The sequence below is a fragment of the Hesperophylax consimilis genome, chromosome 15, assembly GCF_061612785.1.
Source record: "Hesperophylax consimilis isolate HC1 chromosome 15, BYU_Hcon_1.0, whole genome shotgun sequence".
NCBI classification, from domain to species: domain Eukaryota; kingdom Metazoa; phylum Arthropoda; class Insecta; order Trichoptera; family Limnephilidae; genus Hesperophylax; species Hesperophylax consimilis.
Genome location: NC_142850.1, coordinates 28767947 through 28792743, shown reverse-complemented (window position 1 = coordinate 28792743; position 24797 = coordinate 28767947). Strand labels below are relative to the sequence as shown.

Below are 24797 nucleotides of genomic sequence, written 5' to 3'. Positions count from 1 at the left end.
TAATAGAATTAGGCGTATGTCCAAAGCTAGAGGCCAGTTGGCTTATGAAGAAAAATAAGAATTTTTGACTTTCTTTGACAAATTATCTCAACCTTGCGTGAAACTCTTTTTTCACTTCAATTCCTGCAATAAGCACTAGCAAATATATCTGAAAAATTGTGAGCTATGTTATAAGTAGATATCAGAAGAAGAAATCTTTATTGTATACATTTTTTATTAACATACCACCTTGTATACCTGGTTTACTTAATAAATTTCCTCATCTCGCGTGTGTATTTTATTTACTTTATAAATTTCATCATTTAACATTGAAAACATGTTTGACCTTTAGATTCTTGAAAAAGAATTTGAGCTATACCTAATACTTAGATCAGCATTCAAAAATTTTGAAATTATTAGCGAAAATAAGCGATTGCCTGAAGGTGGTCTGGATAGTACACCTGACAAATTAAGTTTTCTTTACTTGTATGAATATACAGAACCAGGTGTCTGTCTATTCATGCATTTTAGTGCCTGTATCGTTGTATTTAGTATTACTAGATGAAAAAATTTTAAAATTTTTGTTTATCACAATTCGCTGAAAATTTGAATTCGTTAGAATTTGAATGTCATAAATTGAAAGCTCAAGGCTGCCTTGAATTACGCTGAACCAAAAATACTAATACTTTACCGAAAACACGTGGCAACATAAATTAAGAAATTGAGAAAAATGAAAGAAGCAAAGACTAAACGAGCAGAATTCGTATGTTGCTGGTGTGATATTTGGGGGTAAATTGGTGACATCAGGTTACAGTAAATACAGGGTTTTCCAATAAGAGGTGTTATTTTGATATTCAAAGAAAAATGTCATTTTTTAATATAAATGATCAAATATTAGTGAAAAAAAATATCAGTCAAATAACCACCACGACAGGACCTTATCTTTTTCATGTAATTTTCCATAACCAAATCGCAAAGTGGCTGCCTTATGTCCACGATAACCTCACGAATTTCATCTTTGAGGTCTTGAATCGACGCTGGGCTGTTGGCGTAGACCTTCTCTTTCACGTGGCCCCAAAGGAAAAAGTCGCAAGGTGTTAAATCACAAGATCTCGGTGGCCAATTGTCATCACCTCTTCGAGAGATAACACGGTCCGGAAACTTTTCCCGTAAAAGATCAATGGTTTCGTTGCTTGTGTGGCACGTAGCGCCGTCTTGTTGAAAGTAAACGTTGTCCAGATCAATACCATCCAATTCAGGCAATAAAAAATCATTAATCATCTCTCGATAGCGCAATCCATTCACCAATAACACCTCTTATTGGAAAACCCAGATGTATTAATTGAGAAACAAACTGCATTTCAAAAACGTAACCCCCTCAGTCGGCCAGTTACTAAATATATTATTAGGTATATTTGTTTGTTTTTCGTGTCAAATCACACGAGCAACATAATTCAGATTAATAATTAATAATTCATTCAGAGCTCGACCGTTGAGATCTTCTGAGTCTGGTCAATTTATCTCGACTAACTAAGTATAAGGACCTATTTAAATGTCACCATTTAAAAACAAATTATGTATCGATTTCTCGCCTACATAGTTTGGCAAATTAATTTACCAAAACCATTTTTAATGTAACAATTCCGATGCATAAAACATATTCAAACATTTTTTTATTGTCAAGAAAATTGTAAAGAAATACAATTATACGTATAATTTTTTTAAACAATTTTAAGCCTAAGTATTTGTTTTTTTTCATCCATTTTTTATAACCCTTATGTAATTATAAATATTTTAATGTACCTAAAGTAAAAGCCCCATTGGCGCATAAAAAAATTAATAAATAAATAAATATTACGTACACTTTCAGAAAAAAAACTTGTATTGTGCACTAGAGATATTAAAAAAATGGGGTTATCAGTGAAATTTTATTGCTTGATGTTCTCTTTTGGCCGCCTACACCGAGCTTGTAGATATAGGAATAGATTTTTGCGCAATAAAAGAAAATCTGGGAATTTCATCAATTCCAGCCACTTATAAACTTACATCATTTAAAAGAAGAACATTTAAATTCACCAATATAAACTAACATAATTTAAAAGGAGCGTTTTACAAAATCTGTACATTGAAGTAAAGTTTCCATTATCGCAGGCATCATAAATTATGCATACATTCGTATTCGTGCTGCGTTATTTATCGAGTAAATATTGTGTACAAAGTCAATTTTCGGTAGCGATAATACTGAGCCTAGGTGGTCATGCAAATAAAAATACCACAGTGTTAAGTGTCGCATGTTTACTTGCTTAATAGGCAAACAGGGACGGACTAGTGATCTAGTAACTTCTATCAAAATCTTCATAAAATTACCTTCACGAAGAAAAATTATTAAAATCCTGTTTAAAATATGATAGCAGTCCATTTCTTGATAAATTATTAGTACTTTCATAATAGATCGGTACCCATGTTCATTAGATTGCTTTTATCGCGTTATAATAGAATGACGAAAAGCGAAAATATTTGAATTTTTATGAACACGTGTTTTAACATCGTCTTAGTTTAGTTTATTTGGAAATCTGTCAATTTATTCGTTAAAACTCTGGTGTCCTGTTTGTAACAGGAATACGAATGATAATAAGAGATTTTTAATAAATTAGTAATATTTCATATCAGTAAATTTTGAAAAATTAGTATTGCTAATTAGGAAATTGTTGCTCAGGAAACGGCCTGCAATCTTAACAATATTTAAAATCATTTAACAGCTTAAAAAAAGTTTATGTTTACCAGAAGAAAGCACAAAATGGATGATATTGGTATTTGACGGCCTCTGTGGTATTTGACGGCCTCAAGATTAAGGCTATCGACTAGCAATTCGAAGGTCACGGGTTTAATTTCCGGCGTGCGCAAGTAAATTTTATTTTACAAATTTGTGTTGTTTCACAATTTATTCATTAAAAATACATGGAATATTTGCGGTACTTTCCAGGGTGGAAGTTACTCTCAGTATCGCCCTGGTGTAAGATAATCATTCAGAATTGACAATTTGACTGAAATGGCTTTAGCCGTGTTTGGTGATAAGCTCTGAATAACCAGGTAAACCCACACAATCCTCTTCCACGTCTCCTTTCCCACCTCACTATCTGAGGCCTCACAACATACCCCAATTGGGGATGCCACAGTATTGCTGGTCCAGACGGTTGGGAGCAGTTGGGACTTCTATGCGGTATTCACATAATTTATTTTTTTTATATCACAAAAATGGTGTCCTCAAAATTAATACCACTTTTAAGAAATAATGAAGTGAAACTTAATGGTTTATGTACTTTTGCTAACAATTTATAAGTAGCCAGGTGACCAGGTTATCATATTTTGTATGCAGTGAGACTTTTGTGCAGAAATACAACAACAAAAAATTAGACAACATCATCCAACTCCATAAGAAAGATAGTGTTAATTTTTAGAGTTCCAATTCGTCTCTGCCAGCTGTAAAAATAAACCAACAAAAAACTTAAGATGTCATGGTGTGTATCGAATTCAACATCTGTCTGTTCAACGAAATTTCTATTCTAATTGAATTCCATCAAAATCCAACAAAAACCTCCGAAATTTAGAATACACTTTTACAAAATCTCACGAACGTAATGTGTACGTTTTATTTTGCAAAATATTATTTTAATCCAACAGTACACCACTGCCGGATGTAATAGATTATAATTCAAGGTTACGACATGTGCAAAATCCAAATATACCTACAATTTTATATTAACTATTTTGAAGATTTGTTTATTTTTAAGACCGCTGCCCGCCATGAATCTGTAAGCATACTAAATACTGAATCCTCGAAAATTTACGTAATTTTCCATGAACGTTGGAACATAATATATTATTTACCTGTATACAAAAATATTTCCTCTAAACTATTGTAAAATTTCATAAGATAGTGTACGCTGTAAAATAATGTAGGATTATTGACTTACGATAAATGACATCGTAAAAAAAACCTGTTGATGTATTTTTTTTGTTAACTCCCATATAAAAATTGTATTATATCCAAACTAAATGCATGAAAAATTAAAAATGACCATTTTGTGGGTTACGATAGTTTACGTTGGAGATTCGCAACACAGCCCTTTCGAATCACAGTTCGTGCGCACAGTGATGAACTCTGTTAATCAATTTGTTGCATTGCATGTTGTGTTGCGAATATCTGTACGCGGCTTTAATGTTAGGTAATATTAAAGACTCATTAACGAAGGGAGTTTTTTCAGTTCAGATTTATTTAGGTATGTGTGAAATAATAGACAATCTATTTTGTCGAACAAATTTTCGATTACTTGATAAAAAATTGTCCGAAAATGAAATTAAAATAACGACTGTCATCGATGCATACTTCGTCTGTAACCTAATCTAACCGAACCAAGCAAATACAGCAGGATTAATTGACTGGCTACAACCAAGTTATATAATGGATTGAAACAGAAATACAAGCACAAAACACAACCTAAATAATGGAACAATTATTTTTATTTACAACATATATGCAAATCGTTATTATTAATCGTATTATTGTTACCACATTGTTCTTACCACTATAATACAAAGGGCAGTTGCCTAGCTTGGGGTATTTTAATAAATAAATAAGTAAAAAAAAAAAAAAAAAAAAATCGTATCTGTGTACGCACACCTCATATCAGATTCCTTAAAAAATCAGAAGAATGTATGAAAGAAGTACGAATGTAAGGCCAAATATTTTACTTCCTTGCAGTTCCTGATAATTTATACATACCTGCAATATTTTACCGATTCGTCTTCTCTTTTACATCAAAGCTGCATTTACGATATTTTAAACATCGAGTAGAAGGTGGAGGTGGAGGTAGGCGCAAGGTGTAACCGATACCACAATCTGATTCACCTGCCTAACAGATGTTTCATGGGCATATTGGACGTAAACGGCTTTGATGTCTTCAGAGTTATAGACTGAGGTAACTTTATAGTGAAACTGGATACCATCATTAGTATGACACGAGACACCGAGGTAAAGCACGCCAATAAGTTATTCTAACAGATAAAATAACAGGTAGCTGTGATAATGTTTTAAAGCTTTTTTTAGTCGCAGGTTTCGATTGGCGGTATATGATTCGAATCTCGTGCTGAAAGGCAAAATGATTTCCAAAATTTGTGCAGCAAACATATTTTTAAGTAATCCTCTAAGGATCTATTTCAAAAATACTGACAGTATAACGTAATCATTATATTCTAAATTGTCGAAGATCTTTGTTTCTGATTCAATTATTCAATTAATTAACCGATTGACTTTCCACATGAAGAAAAATGGGTATTGCTTATTTAATTAAAAATCTCTTCCAATTATTCGTAATTCGGTTAAAAATGTGATTTCAGACCGTTTCCTATTAAACTTTTAGTGAATTCGTAATACATCGGAACGCGTGTTCAAGCGCCTGCATGCCTTTATAATATATAATGACGAAATGATATAAATTAAGGTTTTCTATGAACACTTTTCGGATATATAATATATTCATCTTTTATACTAAAATGATAACAGGAAACCTATCAATTCATTCGTTAAGGGCCTGCAATCCCGTTTTCAACCCGATTACAAATAATTTAAAGATATTGTTAAATTAGCAATATTTTATATCAGTATACGGAGAAAAATCGTACAGTTAAAAAAGTGATAGCATGCCATTTTTTTTATATTAGTCATTCAGAATTTATCAAGAACACGTATTCTTTTCCTAATAAGTATCATGATGGAATCCGACAATATCAGTATATCAATATCAGCATTTGTATGAACACACATAAGTTTTATTCCGTGCATGTTATCTATAGCAAGATGGGGTTACCCGACGATAGCAAATTTTTCGAACAATAATAAAAAAGAAGCTTGCCCCTTTACAGTAAACAAGAATACCTGTCTTCAATAGATTAGGTATTTTTCTTTGCGTATTTTAACGTACAATCTATTTACATGGAAACAAAATATAATGTGTGATAATATGTGCAATATATGTTTATACTAAAGGCAAAAATTGAATGATTTTATCGCCAAGAACATTAATCATTAACCCAAAGAAAGGTGTGAGTTAGTTAGAAAATAAATATGCATCCGGAATGCATCATTCATTTTTAATAAAAGTAGGCTCAGACCAGACACCATGGGTTCAAATCCCCCAGTAGGCAAATAAAAAACTATTAACCTATGTGTTCAGCATATTATTTCATTGCAAATATAAAAAATGTATTGATATGTGCTGTTTTCTTGAAATATTTCTATCTATCGAGGTTGGTACAGCACTAACGGAAATATAATTAATTATAAAGTAGAAAGGTACCATGGACGATCCTTGAAATAAGTTTTATTATTTTGTAAAGTTGTGTACATGATTTTCTGAAGAGAGGGGTTTTGGGTATATTACATTCAACAAAGGTAACGCGCTCAACAGAGTGCCGCAGATGAAATTGCAACCACATAAATGCCAAATATTATGCGTTTGATGTCGTGGCACGCGTCTCTACAAGGCCGCGTCTTTACAAAACTTTACAGAATGAATTGGCGTGTATTTTATCGTCTTGAACCTGGTGTACATTACACCCTCGTATATTGCATGGCCTCTATTAAATATGCAAACTGATAGCATTATCGATGCGTGGAGACGTTTTTATACACGCGGTAACACTATCTGTAAATCGATTCCTGCCGCGGTTACTCGTGTTACCATTGGCATTGTAATGTTTTTTAGTGATTTTAAGGGACTTTTATTTGTGGAGAAGCCTTTGGTATCTCTAAAGCCTAACAAAACAAAAAGTACATGAATCTTTTTGTATAATATATCTTAAATGACATTTTTTGGTGGATAGTTGGCTGGTAGTCTGATGGAACGAGATCGAATCATACAAATCATGAAAACATCGAATCATTGAAACATCGAATCATTCCATTCACCGAATCATGGAATCATCGAATCACGGAATCATTTAAATCATCAAATCATGGAATCATTGAATCATCGAATCATTAAAATCATCAAAACATGAATCATATATTTAGTTTATTCAAATCATCGAATCGTCGAATAATTGAACCTTCGAATCATTCGAATCATCGAATCCATCAGCAGATACTGACCCTTTTTAAATAAGAGCTTAGTGAGTGAAATGATCTGTGTCGGTAGGTCCCTTAAGCTTTGGGATTGATTTTTTTCCAATTATTTTTTCAAGCGGAGTCAGCCACCTCTTTGAATTTGAATCAAAAGGTTTTGGATTAATTTGTCACCACGGAGATAAACTGGTGTGAATTTTTCATTTTATTTTATTTATTTGTACATCTAAAAAGGCTTTTACATAAAAGTAATACATGATGCCATGTAGGAGATTATCTGTATTATATAGGAAATAATAACAGCACATAGATGTAAACCATTATAAAGTAGGTACAGAATAGAGAATAAAGTGAAAATTATAAAAAATACAAACTAAATATGAAACAATATTAGGAGAACGTAACAGTAACATAAAATAAAATTGAAACTAAAACAATATAACATACAAGATAAATCATAAAAACTACTTTAACAACGCCACTATAATTTGTAGGATTCAACAAAGTGCTGAAATAGATTACGCTTAATTCTATAAATGGTGTCATTAAATACAACAATAGTCTCCCCAAATTTCCTAGATCATGCATCCTATTGGTGAGTGAGTGTGTCTGATAGTTGGTTGTGTATGTATTACAGAACAATGTTATATTTTGTATTCTAATCTGTACGTGGAATTTTATAGTGGTGACGATGGCAGGGCCGTCAATTAAGTTATTAATTACTCTGTGTATTACAACCAGGTCTCACATAATTATCCCGTCCTATAGCGTTATTCGGTGCAATTGATTCATCAAACTGACATATTTAATATTTTATATTTTATAATATCGATTGAATTCGAACGGGGCTGCTTTTTTCCGCGTCACCGGTTTTATATCACTAACATTGGGAATCGGGTGTATCCACATTCTCATACATATTTGATTTTTCTAATCCGAGTACCGATCCTTTTTGCTCCGATTAAAAACAAGCATTGGACAATATACAAAATTTGTTACACTGACCAAATACATACATTAAACATTGTAGTTGAATCATAGATGAATGTAATTATTTGTAAGTTACTAATATTAGCTTAAACTTGACCCGACGGAGATTATTCAGGTCAAGAAAATAAAAATGTGCTCCAAAGGTGAACATAAATCCAAGTTTCTTTGTTGCCAGTTTTATTTATTAGTTTCAGCTGTGTAATTATTATATTTTCAGAGCAAAAAATATTAAAATAAATTTTGAGCGTGCTGAGATACAGATGGCAATATTTCAACTCAAGGCTTCATTGACAACACATTTTTCGCTAAAAATGGCCACGAAAGTTCAAGGCCATTTGTTCTTAGTAGAAGTTCTTGCTCAGACGTACGAAGAATAAATTACAAAAATAACACGAATTAGTTTGTTTTTAATCAATTTATTTGAGTAAGCCTTTTCACATTTTTTTAAATATTTATTACCTACCATTGTTTATTGATTTAGTATCCAATTAATCGACTCAATTTAAAAAGTATTTTTTTAGTTATTATTTACAATTTTCTAAAAATTGGGCAAAAGATAAATTAATATTAATTTGTGTTAATTCTAATAAAGGTACAAATACTTATGAATTTAAATAAATGACACAACAAACTTTGTTTACAGGTTCATACCACTATTTAAAAAATATATTAGTTTGTATCGAAACCAATAGTTTTTGCATCTAGATTCAAATTATAAATTAAATTAATATGTATAACTTATGCTAATAATAATTGGACAACTTGAATACCGCCGTTTTTGTAAAAAATCGCACCAAGGGCGCTGTTCAATTTATTACGAATTCCTCTTAGTCTCTGTCTAATTTTTTTATTTACAAACAGATTCAGAAAAACGAACTAATTGTTTACAAACATATGAAGAGATACATACTTACCTGGCTAGTCATTTCAGATAAACAATTTTTTTTTTAAGTTTAAGACTTTGCACCCAGAGGGCACTATAGTATAAACACTGGACATTGATTTTACATTTGCTATTTTACCCTCCATTAGTAATAATAACAATATTTGAATGACTTGTATAGCGCCGTTTTTGTGCAAAATCACCTCAAGTGCGCTGCACAAATTTATAATACATTTCTACAACGATCTATGTTATTATTAATTATATATGCAGATAATATACAGTACAATACTTACCTAGTAGGTCACTTGAAATTAACACTTAATTAACATTAACTAATTGTTTATTTGCGAAATTTAGATACAGAATTTAAGACATTATTTGAAAATTGGATATAACTGGAGTTTCTCTCAGGAATGGTATATTTAATTTAATTTAAGGGTATGACAGAATACAAAGGTAAGTTTTTAGTTTAGACCTAAATTCTGTTGGATTTGTTATGGATCTTAGTTCTGGAGGGAGTTTATTCCAAGCCTTAGAACCAGATACTCCGAAAGCGCGATCACCAAACTTATTATTTGGCTTGCGTTTAGGTTCCATCAGTCTGCCTACAGCTGCTGATGTTGCTGATCTAAGAGTTGACAGCCTCAGACCAGTGTTTTCCGGGATGCAAAGTTCAGATATGTAGGGTGTTACAGAGGTTCATTGTTGGATTTAAACACCATCCAGCACATTTTTTACTGGATTCTTTCAGGGCACTTGAGCCAGTGAAGGTTACGAAGGTGTTCTGAAAAGTGCAAATATTTTGAAACCTCGGTGCATTAAACACTGCTCAAATTAACACTGTTTATTAGAGAAATTTAAATTCGATTTTGCCAGCACACGACGCGCGACGTCACGAAACACTAACACAGCCCTAAGCGTTGTATTAACCAACATAAAATTTAATTGAAAATTGAGTTTTTTGATTTATATGAATGCTCTTAAAAATGCACTGGTTTGAATTTTTGAATTTTCGGTTCCCATCTTTCAATCCGAATATGGTAACATCATTACATGAAATAGTTGGTTCTGTCACCTCCCAGGTATGATTTAGGAAGCAATAATGTTGACAGGTCTGTCAGGTGAAGACGTTATCTGATCTGAACCATCAATTACAATCGGAATCATCATCTCAAATCACCCGAATGTGGAGCAGGTTGTGGTCCAGGGAATACCAACCATTTTCTCGTGAGCGGAATTTAAAAAATGAATGACTGAACAATTATTATTACGAATTACGTTCAACATTCAAAGTTCCTTTTACTCGGAAAATGTAACAAATATTGTCAAGTAATTATTCTGTAAAGATTATTTTCATACAATTTGTAAAATGTAAGCGTAGAATTTCAGACGGACTAAAATTAATCATTACTAGAGATTATCAGAGTTTTTTGAAATCAGATGTGTACTGTAATTTTACTCTTATTTTAAACGTCACGTGTGCATAATTTCATCAAGAAGTAACAAAATTCCAGTTTAAGGAGTGGGTAAATGGAGTGAGGTGGTTTTTCAAAATATCATATACACATTATCCTTCCTCTTCTTTTGAAGGTCAAGCGTGCAAAATTTCATCAATCTTGGATGAAAACTCTAGATTATTATAAAAAAAACAACAAACAGAACAATGCCACCCGCCATATATAGTTTTGGACCCTAGTAGACTTTCATGGAGAGGTTGACCACTTATTTGAAATTGTTCATTAATGGAGTCTTTATGATACCCAAAAGAACATGTTTACAGTCACGTAATACAATGTCAATTAAAATAATAATGAACAAATTTAATAGCTGCTGAATAAAAATTACGCCATTACGGTGCAGACATAGACAGAGAGGATGTAACTATACACAGACCATGTCCAAAAACAAATGTGCCTGTGGCACACACTTCTTGCTCGTCCATATAATTACATCTCCTGTATGGTCATTTTTACTCTGAGTTTGTTAATTCACAGTCAAATGTAGCAAATAAATAAAAATCCTTTATAACTTTTTCAGAAGACATCCATAAGTGCACAAGACGTACTACAGACTGATTTTCAACATCGGTTACTGATTCCCAAAAAGATGCGATTATATTATATTACAAACGTACGTAATAGCGTTTAATATCGATAAAACAATATCTCTTGGATCTTCTGAAGGAAGTTTGAATATTGATTTTTTTTAAATAGAAAAAAAAGGTTTGACACCCCGCAGGCTGTGGTCAAGAAGCATGTGATGTTTTTTCATCTAGACAGATAAGTTATTAGTGTAATTTGAGCCTAGAACAAAACTGTTTCAATTTGCATAATCTTTGAGTATCGTAATCTGAAACAAACTGACAGATGGAAACTGATATATCCAACATATTGTGAGTAAATATATTATGCGTACCTAACAATTTTGTATACACGAATATTATCGAAATATACAGGTTAATTATTACCCGGTTTCTTTATATTAAATTTTGTATAACTGCATTAAAATAAATTCAGGAACGCATTACTAAAAATCAAACCGTAAAAAACATATTTTTACCATAATAAATCTAGTTTTATTAAACGATGTATTCAAAAATACATTTTTTGGTTTAAGTGAGGATTGAACGTTCCTCCCCAGGTACTGGAGTCAACAACGCTAAAACTTAAGCCAAATTCTAATTGGATAGTACCGTCGTTCATTTCGTGTATTAACAGCTGTAATTTATTATTTATTAAATATAATGTTATACAATTGCAGAAAAAATGCGCTTGTGTGTGCATGAGTGCCACGAAACGTTGATATAATGTATCATCATGAACTACGAATCGGATGTCGGGAAGTGGGTTATTTTCCACATCTAAGATTCAAAGAGAAGTATTTAAAATGCAGCATATCTTGTCTTAGATAAAGAGGTACAGGTAAATTGAACGACGAACCCGACTTAAAGTTAAAAAGCATACGCGCAAACATGGGCTAACGTTATGATATAAATGAAAGATGCAGTCACACAAAGAGCTATAGAAAATTATAAATAGATTCATATTAGGTGCTATACGTCTCCTGAGAAGACAGAAAAAAACTGGGTAAAATAAAAGCGAGACAAAGTAGTCGACACTACTGTCACAATCTCCGCACACAAATGTAACCATGCTTAGCATGTGGCGCGACTTACGGACAGATGGAATACAAACAAGGTTCAATTGTATTTTTGTCCGGGGACGAAAAAAAGAGATTGCCCAAATTGTGAGTTGACTTGAAAACCCACCAACAATAAATAGCAAAACTTTAATTACGACTATATTCAAAAGTACCAGAAAGCAATATGGAGAAGTAGAAGGTAGGTTTACAATACATTTAATATTGTTAAATTAGGGATTAACAAAAATCGTAAAGTAGTGAGTGTATGAAATTAAAATAATTGAATCATAGACGTAACTCTTTAATATACGTTTCAAATTATCTTTACACGATATTATAAATACACGAAAAATAATAACTTCCAACCGATGTCTTTAAAACTAATAACCTTATAACGTAAACTTCCCACGTTAGTTTAACAAACTGTTATAGGTTTTATAATAACTGCAAAGTAATAATAAATAAATCATTCGACCATTGCAAATGTTTCAAGTTCTGTGTAACTTTAACAAAACGGCATAAAAATCACAATAAATATCCCCGGGAATGCAAAGTGGTTTCAAATAGCAGCAATAATGATTGCAATGGATTGTTATAAAGTTGGCTAAAAACAGTCCATTGAGTGGCTATTATAGGCCAGCTCGGTAATCGAACCTCGAATACTTCAATAAAAGCTAAAGTGGTTTTATTTCAGTAATAAAATGCACTTGTGGTGTTCCTCAAGGTCTGCTACTGAGTCCTACTATATAGAAAGATCCATTTATTCGAAAGGTTCTAGTATGGCACGTAATGGATATAAACTGTACCCCTCAAGTTAAATTAACTATTTTACGTATGATTTATAATAAAGCTTTGTCAATACACTAATATGAATATAAAATTCAAGATAATGCCTTCCAAAAATTTTATTAAACTCGTTGCGTTTTGAATACATTGCAAGCAGTTTGATTGTGAACAGAACACAAAGACTCGCAATATTTTTGTGAGTGTATTGTGTGTAAAAATAAAATAAGCGGCCCTTTTCATTTTCCAAATGAAGAGGTTATGTCAATTACACAATTCACGTTTACTTTGTACAGAGAAAAAAGATTAAAAGGGACGTTTAAATGGTTGGTATTTAGAACACTATATTATATGAAGGTCAAGGGACGGAAGAAGAACAACTTATTTAAACACCCCTCACATAGGGTCGATATTAAAGGAGAGTATGTAAGAGTAATTACAGCAACGATATGCTAACATAAGTTGTGTGTCATTCTATTTTTTCCAACAATACTGGATAATTACTTGATGGTTTGTTAGTTGGGCTGATAAGGATTATGTTTCAATACTTTTCACCTGTAACAATGAACCGTGTTATATTGTATATCATGCAGCCTTATAGCGCGCATTATTAAATTTATAACCTTGCAGTTTTAGTTGCTGCCATCAATCTATTAGTATCCAGTATCCATTACTGTTCACAAGTTCACATTCAGTGGACTGTGTCTATTCCATTCGAGAAATATGTCGATTTTAGATGCACTAACCGGTTATCACGTCGTAATCAGTAAATTGGTTTATTAATAGTGTGCATCTACTATAATGTCGAGAATACGAGTATCGAGAATGGGCTTATCTGGACAGACTTATTGGGAGTAAAGCAACCTAGAATAATTACACAACGTATGAAGACTTGTAGGTCTCTTTATTCAATTTCATTGCCACGTAATGTCAAAATTAAAGTCTCTAATGAGGTATTTTTCTGATGAGATAGTGCCTTCATTAAAATTATTGAGATACCTACAATATTTGGGTGGAGTGCTATTAATTTTGAATATCAAACATTAAATTTGACTTGGGTGATGATACCTAAACCATAACAATTCATTAAATTGGAGAATAGGGATTTTATACGTTTTTCCCCAATTCATTACATTTTGTAATTAATATGCACTTATCAAGCATATCCGAATTAGCATGTAGGTATAAACACATCATAACTAGCCATAACCAGTAATAATTAATTATTTCTTAATACACCTTTTTAAATGAGGCAAATAAACATCCTTAGCCTCAAATCTCAATGTACAGCAAAAGTAATTAATTAGTGGTATTTGGTATGTTTAGAAAAGCCCGATTTTAATATTAAACGTAATTTTTCTATAGCGATTATTTAAACATTGTACATAAAAATATGATATCAAATATATGTATAGTAAATTGTATTTCTTAGTCCTCCTCACAAGGGTGACCTGTGCTGAGACGGACTAAAGTTATTCATTTCTGTTTTATTAGTTTTCTATGTCGTTTTTAACGTTTTTTTCAGAGTTTTTTCATTAATCTCTTTCCGCCAGATTTTTATTCGGGATTTGCAATCATTCAAATTATCTATTCGTTTTTTTGGAGTTTCGTCGCAAAATAGATATAATTTCTTTCTCCCAATTTGGTTTTAAGACCTGGAATATTTATGTCATTGATTTGAGGAATACGCGGGTTTGTAGAGGATTCAGTATTTTTCAATAGTTTCAATGGTATATTTTTAGCATATATCTGTTGTACATTTGGTACTATTCTTACGGTTACTTGTAATGTTGGCAATTTGTCAATAATAAAATTGATAGTTAAGACAGTCAATTTAGAAATAGGAAACTGTTTCGTACTGGAAATATTACCTTTATTCTATGTTCTTTGGAGTTATGAAATAATCAGTTCGTTACTTTTATAATTGACATAACATAATGACATGCAGGTATTAATAATTTACAAGTTTACGACCCCAGTATTTAACTACATATTATATTGACAGTGTCATTATACCGTATGAAGCCACATGTCCATATATTCTACAAGAGTTAAAAAAAGGCTCGATAAAGCCCGGAGAAGAGGTACAGATCTAGCAAATATTGGTAGTCCTATTTTAACGATTACTTTTAATTCTTTAATTTCTGAGAAAGAATATAATTCAGCAATTTAGTCAAAAATAGATGTCATCATCGAAATACTTATTTTATAGTTTAATTGAATACAAACCAAAATTCAAATCACTGTCAAAGTCATCCATTTTAATGTTGGTCAAGTAATAGGCAATGTCCATTACAAAGTCATTTCTCGGAAAAACATAATTCGTAATTCGTACGCGACGAGCCGTGCTCCTAATTTCTTTACAAATAGCCGACATTGCCTACATTTAGCCATAACCAAGGTCTTGCTCGAGGCACTAATCATAGAAATTACTAACACAAATACATTTGGGTCTCGAACCAATATTCATTATCGAACTTTGATAAGGTGTTTTATGTCTATTTAAATTGTGGTTTAGTGAAGATAATGCGCAGTTCGAACTCGATATTAATCGAACATTTAGATTTTTGAAATAATCTTTCAATAAATATCACGACTAGATCGATTATGGTAGACTTGAATATAAATAATACACACTTAATTATTATTAGTAGATTCTGCTAACGCAATCGATAATTTTCAAACCCGTCGTTCAGAGGGGAATATTCCTTAAACTGGGTACGTTTAGTGACCACATCTAAGTATTTATTTGTGATACATACTACCTTCTTCCGTTCTTCCATTTCTTTTCTCTTCGAAAAATTTCTCCACTTGGAAATCTCTATGGCAATCATCACACGAAATATTTTTATTACAAGCAGTGGAGGCTTATACTCATACTACAACCTAAAAAAATGGGTGGTGCGCTAAAAACATTGTCAGTCTATCCCCTAGGCTAGTTACAGAATACTAACAATTTTGAAGCCTCTACCGACCTGCTGGAATTATCTGTAAGCGAGCTAAAAGTGGTGCTAACTAAAGTGGTGCCATCTCAACACGACAAGTAAATGTTTTGTGTCTTCGGGTATTTCCGCCTCGACGGAGAGTTCCGGGGCATTGATGAGTTCCGCTCATGTTTCGAACATTTTCAATACAATAGAATAGATAAATTGATGTTCCCGGGCGACATTATTTCTCGATGAGCGATATGGAATCCGCCAGCACCACGTGACATATGACATGTGATACAAAGAACAAAAATTCGAGCTGGTTGAATTTATCTTAATATTTTTATAGTATTTATTTTATTACTGTTATTTGCTTTGAATTTTGGTTGTATTATTATTGGTTGGTAATTATTATTTTTAGATTGAAAGAAAGTTAGGGAGTGCGTCTAAAGCTCATTATTGCTAGCCACCACGGATTAGAAGTACAAATTATTTATTACTTTAAAAAAATCTGTGTCATATATTACTTAGTTTCTTTTAATTTCGTGATAATCAGTTTTAACCACGTATTGTTTCTACACGCATATAAACAGTATAAATACTTCACATAAATTTAAAACTTTATTTTCCGCCAAGAATTTTTGCACTAACTTCTAATCTTGGTTATAATATGTCGACTGTTATATAAACCGCAATAATTCAGCCACAATAGTTTTTAAATAATTTATAGGTACCATAACTAACATGTGAAAAATTGCAGAGAATACAGAGTGCTATTTATTATATGCCTGTTTTTTTAAATAAAGTTATAAGGGACTAATTTGAAAGATTTATTTTAAACGATTTGAAAAATTGATGAATATTACATTTTTAACGTAACTCACATATTGTATGTGACAATATTATTTATAAAAATTTTAATGGTATTATAGACAGCCCTGATTTATTCAGTCAAATCACCTTCCATCTACCTCTAAGAACTAGTCGATCCAAAACCCTTTTTGTTTGCAATAAAAATATCAGGACGGAGTCATTTAGATACTCGCTTGTACCTAGATTGTATGCAGCTGGCAATGTTTTCTCAGAAATTGTAGATGTGTTCAACTGCACGGAATATAGTTACAAGAAGGCTATAATAAAATACTTCAGTAATAATAACAATTAAGTTTAGCATAGTACTTTTGTATAATTTTAAATGCAAATTTTAATATTGATTACTGTTTCACTGAATTGTTATGTTCATATTATCAAATTATTGTAACAGCTCTTATGGGCGTATAATAAATAAATAAATTAATATAGCACATCGTAAATCAAAAACTTTGCACTATTCGCATTTATTATTTCTTAGTTTCGAAAAAAAAATAATAATTTGTAATTTACAAAGTTCTATTGTGAAAGTTAACAACCACCAAGTCCTCTTCATACTTGCATATGAAAAAAAAGGTACCTACTTCATTTAGTAACGAAAATTTAACCTAGTTTCACAGCACTAAGTTACAGAGAGACATGCTCATTAATAGCACGAAAGCATGCTATTAATGAGCAATTGCTACTTAGTGGCATGCGTGTGTAAAACATTGCTAGTAAAGCTTGCTTATTAGAGCAGCAAAAAACAGCTGTTGGAAAGGGCGTATGTACTCTTAGCATATACGGACAGGTTTGGTTTTGAGCATGCCAGTATCGATTATTGTAGAGAACTGTCACTGTTTTGAATTCTTGTACTTGAAATCCATTTTGTCAGAAGGCCTGCGTTTAAATAGCACGTGTGAAATGTGAATAGTTGAAGAGCATGCTAGTTATAAACTGACTCGCAAGCATGCTTATTTATGAGCACATGTGTCCTTAACATATTCCGATATTCAATTGGATCTTTACTATTTTGGGGTAACAAAATACTTTCAGTTATACTACTAGAGAACATACTTCATAAAGAAATTAATAAAGTGAAGATACTAATTAAATAAATTCATTTGACTGTTTTATTATTGAACATTGCTTGTATAACATTCGATCGATTTATGTTGACAAGATGTTTAATAGTTTAATAGACAAGTTCCATGAATCGCTAGAAAATTACATTGTTTTGCTGTTGTGCTTCTATCCAGCATAATAAAACATATATGTATACAAAATAATAACCTTAATCTACAACGCATCAAGCTTTACACACGAACACAATGATAAAGTAATTTTGGGTATAATAGTTACGAAATAATTACATTGTAAAAAATACCTCATTCGTGATGCCTATCAAAGATATAGAAGAAGATTGTTGCTGGGTTTGTTTCTTTGATGTGCCGTTCTTTTTACATTTCAATTGCAGTTAAAATGATATGCATGTTATAGTGACACGCCTAAAAGATGAAACGATTAAGTAAAGCCAACTAGGTGAATTAAAACTGTAAAATAGAATGGATTCAATATAAACTCACGTGTCGGGGTCACACATATAATTAATGAGCAGGGTGTCTCATGCTTGAAACGAAATATTAACATGGGTAAACAGAATCAAGTATCAAAAACATCATACCAGCATTTTTTGCAATATTAATAGAAATCATCTTCGAGATAAAAAACTTCTATGATACCTACCAATCTTTTTTTAGCCAATGAAAACAATACAATTTATACTAACTCAAATTAATTAATAATAAGCCCAATCAATTCTAAACACAGATATCACTCTATTTTACAGCTTTATGTTAAAAAGTGTTGGTATTAATAGGACAGTGCATGGCCATTCTACGGGAAGATGCAACGATTTTATTGGTCCTAATACTACGTATACATCTGCGAGTCGAACTGCCGAACTGAACCCCAACTTATGGGAAAGAAACGAAGCAACCGCAAATGGCGCGAAACGCTGCTCGCAGTTGCTTCGTTCCTTTCAATAAAAAAGTTTAAATGTATACGTACCCTAAAACAAAATTATCGACAACACAAAACAATATTTCTTACAAAGGTTTCAAAATGTTCAATGAACTCACTAAAAGTTTTTCGTGGGTTATGTATCAATGTTGTAAAGTCCAAATATTAGTACGTAGGTAATAGAATATTATTACATCAGTTTTATAATAGATATACACTATATATTAAAAGTTAATTTTAAAAGCAAAATAATTAAACTTTAAAAATATATATTTAAACTTTTACGGAAAACAATAGGTTAGAATTATGATCTCTGTAGGTATGTACTTATAAGTTGTTTTTACTTGTTTTAAGTAGGAACCTCGAAGGTACTGAATTCTTGAATATTTTTTGTATAGTATTTAGTGTAGTATATTTTACATAAAAACGAACAAGCGTATTTCCGCAATTCCAAATGCAAACCACAAAATGTTCCAGGTTTTTTGTGTGGGCTCGCGTCCGCAGAGGATGCAGCGTATAATATGTATATATAGGTGTCGTATTAATTCTATAAATTAAATATTTAGTATGTAAGCGATTGGTACCAATGTCCTCATAAGAACATTGTTATATTTGAGCAGCTGAATTTAATATTGATTATTTTCAAAGAGTAACACAAGTGTTGAATTTGTATTAATATTCAAATTAAACATTAAAATAATCAATCCCATCACTCATCATCTCAAACAATTGATAATAATTAGGCAGAAAGAAATAATTCACAGAATGCTAAACGGTTACTATAAATATATAAATGCAACTTGTGTGTCTTTAATTACAGGAAACGGTTTCGTAATCAAAACAACCATCGGAATATTTATAAAAAATATTGATATTATCGACTTTCAACTGATTGGCAATTGCTAAGCAAGAATTTTTCAGATGTCATCCGGTTTAGAATCTAAAAGACGGGTTTTTCACACAAACGTTGTTTGCCATATTTGGTAAACATTTATAAAAAAACTAGTGGACCCCGCAATGATTCGTTATTGCTAATGTCTTTTTCGGGTGACTCCGACTCCACAATTCCTTATTGTATACCACAATGTTACTGTTAAAAAAAGTACGTTACATCGTGTTTTTATTTAATTCTTTTTCGTATCTTATTCCGGTGTTAATATATTGCGTTAAGTATTCCTCGGCCGTCTCCGACTTCTTCTAGCATTCCCACCATTATCTAAACACACCTGGCACTAATAAGAACAAACTATAACATTTTCATCGATATTGGTGGACTAATTTGAAGCTTTGCTAGCTCAAGCATACCCAGACAGAATTTTATGTATATAAAGATTGAAAATACAGGTTTCATCATGCAGAATTATAAGATTATCGTAAATTTTCGATAATTAATTCAAGAGTTGTTGACAACACTGAGGAACGATGGAATTAATGTTGGTACTTATTGAAAATCTTCATCAACCTGGGATTCCCGAAACAAAATTCTGACCAACAAATCATCTAATTTAAAATATATGTTCAACTTGAAGGTATTTTTCTCGTGATATTAAAAACCTCCGATATAGTGAATCTTGCCCATGTTTTATTACAATTTACAAAATAACTAAACAATAATAATATTTGGATGATTTATATAGCGCCGTTTTTTCTGCAAAATTACCTCAAGGGTATCAAATATCGGTAATTTACATAGTGTGTTAGGTATGTGGTTTTAATTTACATTATCTCCATAGAATATGGATGAGGTTTGCCTGTACATACGTACAGACAATTATTAAATCTTACAGTAAAAACATAGATTGTTCAAGATTCCTACAACATGTTGGACCAACATGCCATTGGTACAGCCCATTGGGAGAACAGTATTTATCAGTCTCTTCTGAGAAAAACTTCTTTAGACTCAGTTTCCCTTAGGGCTCGGGGATGTTGTGCGGAGGGTCGTAGGAAAAGTTAAGATATTATTTAGTAAGTAGGTACCTACCCACACATTAAAAAATATTTATGTGTATATGTATTGGTAAGGCTGAAATAGTCCATACAAAAATATATTCTCTAGTAGCAAATTTCGGTAGTTAATATTTGTAAGTACTAAAGCTATACAAATTGTTTGGTTTATGTGTTGTATAGTTAGGGATACTATTAAAACAATACACAATCACATTTATGGTATTCTAATAATTTCGCTGTTGATTTAGGAAGGAAGCATAACAATCACGCATAAAACTATTAATTTATTCCAATACAAAGTTGTGTACATACTATTCATGAATTGTCGTTGCAAAACAATGAACTTGCTTATAAATTCAAATATGTAAATACAACCAATGCTGTCCCGTTGTATTGTTGATAACACGAAATTCAGTACTCAATCACAAATAATAATTCGTAACAATTTTGGTACATAATATGAATGAATGGTGAATACTCACTTTAAATCAATTATGCAACTCGCTGATGATAGTTGAATAATAATTTCAACTCGGCAATGGTGGATGAACAGTAATTCCAATGGACAAATTACTTTTTTCCGCTTTGAACACAATAAAACTTATTTTTCTCGGTAGTTTTTACACATGACATCACCTAGTAAAAACTTTGTATCATTATTCACAGAAAAACTACAATCACTTTTAAGATATATATTTTATAATAAAAATAATGTATTGTACCACCAACTAACTTCAACAGTTTTATAACCATACAAAACCATTTAACACGTATTAATTGTATAATCTCTCAGCGCATTGAATAATCCGAAATGTATTCAAATTCGGTTCACGCGTTCCGAAACTTATTTTATATTCCCGTCATCAATGTCAAACAAGTTTTCAAACTAAACGTACTTACATATATTATGTACTAATAATTCACAGAACTTGACTATTTTTAAAATGTACAGTAACTACGCGACTTGCACACAAAATAAAATCACCAAAACAAGTTTATTTTCCAAAATCGAAAACACAAACGTTTAATTGACAGCTATTCGCACTTTTGTTTTTTTTCTAATAAAAACCAACAATACCGCGTTAATTCGGGTAGCTACTTTTCACGTTGTTCTATTTTTTAAATAAGAGCTTGTAATCCCGTTAGAAGATCTAGTAGGTACTTTTTGCGTTTTATTTTTTAAAACTGGGGATTATCCCGCGATGTCAACACTCGTTATAAACAAAATATTGTAAGGGCGCGTTCACACAATGCACGCACGCGACTGCCGCGCGGATGGCCGCGATCGACTGAGAAACGAATGCTGAATGGTTGTAGCATTAGAATCACTATCGCTGCGGGCCGGCACGCATCGGTGGGGGGCGGAAAGATGAAGTTGCAGATGCAGTAATGAAACATTGTGTTATATGTGTATTATAATTAATGAAAAAAAACTAAGAATTCGATATCACCGTATTTATATATTTTATCCATGCCATGAATAGTGTTGAAAATAGGTGGCGTATATGAAAAAAAACTTGAAGAGTCATTTTTAATAAAAAAAATTTTGTGCCTAAGTGTTATTGTTTGTATAATTTATTGAAGTAAATTTCCAAAAGAATCCAGCAGGTGCGATAAACTTTTATTTTATTTTTAAAGCGTGTTACTGCCTGGAGTCAGTGTACTACGACATTCCCATTGTTTAGGATCTTGTGAGGCTGGCGGAAGATAAAAGTGAAAGAAAACAGATTAGAGGAAAATTGAGAAGTGCCTGACAATTAAGGTCTAGTCACTAAACACAGCTAAAACTTTTTCAAGTAAAGTTTTCCTGACCACTCAAAATAGCTCTCTTATTAGAACCCGGTGAAAATATGCGGTGTCCGGAAACGGAATACATTAAGTCATATTTGAAAAAATCGATCGCCAGGGGTTGATGTCTTTTTGAAAAAAAAATATGTAGAAGCACAAATCCGGCTCCAGAAAAAATTAACCTTCATTGCAGAAAAATTTAAAAAAAAAATGAAATGCACAGAATGAAAAATGTTTTTTGGGGTTCTCTATATGATGTATATTCACAAGTTTTTTTGCTTGTCTATGAATTTCCGGACACCGTGCACACCTACAATGTAAAAAATCTGGTCTCAAGGAACTTACTGAACAAAACTGGAGGGCAAAATTTTACGAAACTTTGAAGTAAAAAAAAAAACTAAAAAATGGTCATAACAGACATTTTGGAACCTAGCAATTATATTGTCAGGCATTATAATTACTTGTAATAAATATTCTGAACAAGTTTATATTCCATGTAATAAAAGGAAACTCTGTTTTACATGAATTTAGAATTAAGCGTACAAAACTAAACCTTGACCTCCAGAAGTTAGTGTATAGCTAAATTCCACACTTTGATAAGCCTGCGCGTGGTAGTTTGTAGATATTGGTTTATCACTATTTGACTACCGGTTATATTCCGTATTTGGATCGTTATTTGCTAGGAATTCGTTATTTATCCCGGATGTAAATAATAAAACATTTTATTATCATTGCGCAATTAAACTACCACTACTAATACGGAATTAAATTGCGTTACTTTTTCGTCATTCTCTGTGAATTAATACTGTCTATTTAAATTGAATAAGTCTGAACATAAATAAGTTTGTATAATTTTGAACATTGCTTCTGTGTTGTTATTAATCATCAAAATATGTTTGTGGGTCTGCCTGTGTAACTGTGGTTCAATGAACTCGGAGTTGCTTTAAATTTATCTGTCATTTTCAAAATTGGAACTGATTGTGAGGAGAATTCAGGAAAGCGATAAAGTTAAAATATTATTTACATATTTTTGTTGTCATTTATTGAAATTAAGTATCAAGAATTCAAAAAAGCGATAAAGTACCTTCCTAAAATATAATACTCAATTACCAGAAAATTATATAAATTAATTAATTAAAATCTGTGCTTTTCTTAAGGCTGCGTTTGTCTAAATGTGTAGGATATAACACTTGTGTCCTAAGAGGTTACTAATGTATTGAATATCCACGCCAAGTTTTAGGCAGGAACTAAATGCACCGAACAAACGTGTGTTGCATCTTCGTTGCATTCCGGCTATAGGCGCCATCGCCCATCTCCCTCACACAGTAGTACATTTACCGCTACCTACCTACTTGGAATACGCCCAGGGACTAGGGCCCCGCGCTGAAAAATGGCCAAAATGTATTAATACAAAAATACAAAGTATTTATTTTTCATAAACATTTAAAGAGAATTAATAAGAAAATCATGTAAAATATTGAAATCGAGATATTGATGGTGGACTTAGTGAAAAAATCGATGCCAAAGATTAGGTATATCGAAACAAACGGTGTTCAAGATTGTTTTTAAAGGACAAATGATAATATACATTTTCGATTGTGTTAAGACGTTAGGCTTTATATGAGTATTTACTTAAGAAGAAGCTACAAGCCAAAAATGTTTATATTCTTGGTATACCTTATATTGTAGGTAATAGGCATTAAAATCCCTTGACAAACGGAGTCTAAAAACGTTCAATTTCAAGCACATAACTAGTTTTTATTTATTTTGTTAATAATTTTATAAGAAAGCAAAAAAGTTAATCAAGTTAAACTGTCACAGATAATCTTAGCCATAATACTGTATTTTTTAAAGTAGTTTCCTTTACGCGTTCGTATATTTCTTTTGAAAAAATGTTTTTTTTAGTAGTTTACATTTATATTTTTTATTGAGTAATTTTTTTTTATTCTAATCTTAAAATACATACATTTCTCGACATTCTTATTCTTGAGTCTCGTTGAAGGTATATTCTTACATACGCCAAACGTAAAAAGTCGTTCCACTCGAACAACGAGTAAGTCGAAACACTCGTTGTTCGAGTGGAATGACTTGGCCCTGGTATAATTATGCGTATTCCTGTTAACGAATTAATTGACAGGTTTCATAACAAAATATCCGTAAAACACGAATGTGTTATGTTGGAACACGTGTTCGTAAAAATTCTGATATTTTATATTTTTCGGATTTTAATAAATCATGCGTAGGTGCTCATTTTTTCCGTGAATGAACTGCGGTTTTGCATTAAGTGACTGGGGGTAGAAATGAAAGTACTGATGCGTATGTGAAGTATAACCGCGTATGATCGTGAAAGCAATTTGGAGAT

General features: G+C 31.8%; 1 protein-coding gene across 2 annotated transcripts in view; it reads right to left on the bottom strand.

Moving 5' to 3' along the window:
• The window catches only part of cv-c (RhoGTPase activating protein), a 605856-nt gene extending 583933 nt beyond the window's left edge, over window positions 1–21923 (bottom strand). The window contains exons 1-2 of one of the 2 annotated variants that reach the window (XM_089640431.1): window positions 21670–21923; window positions 21130–21283 (exon numbers count right to left, since the gene is read on the bottom strand). The gene's annotated coding sequence lies outside the window, so the exon portion shown is untranslated. Of the gene's footprint in view, window positions 1–21129 lie in introns of both variants that reach the window. The other variant, XM_089640430.1, reaches the window with a different exon arrangement.
• Between the last annotated feature and the right edge of the window lie 2874 nt (window positions 21924–24797).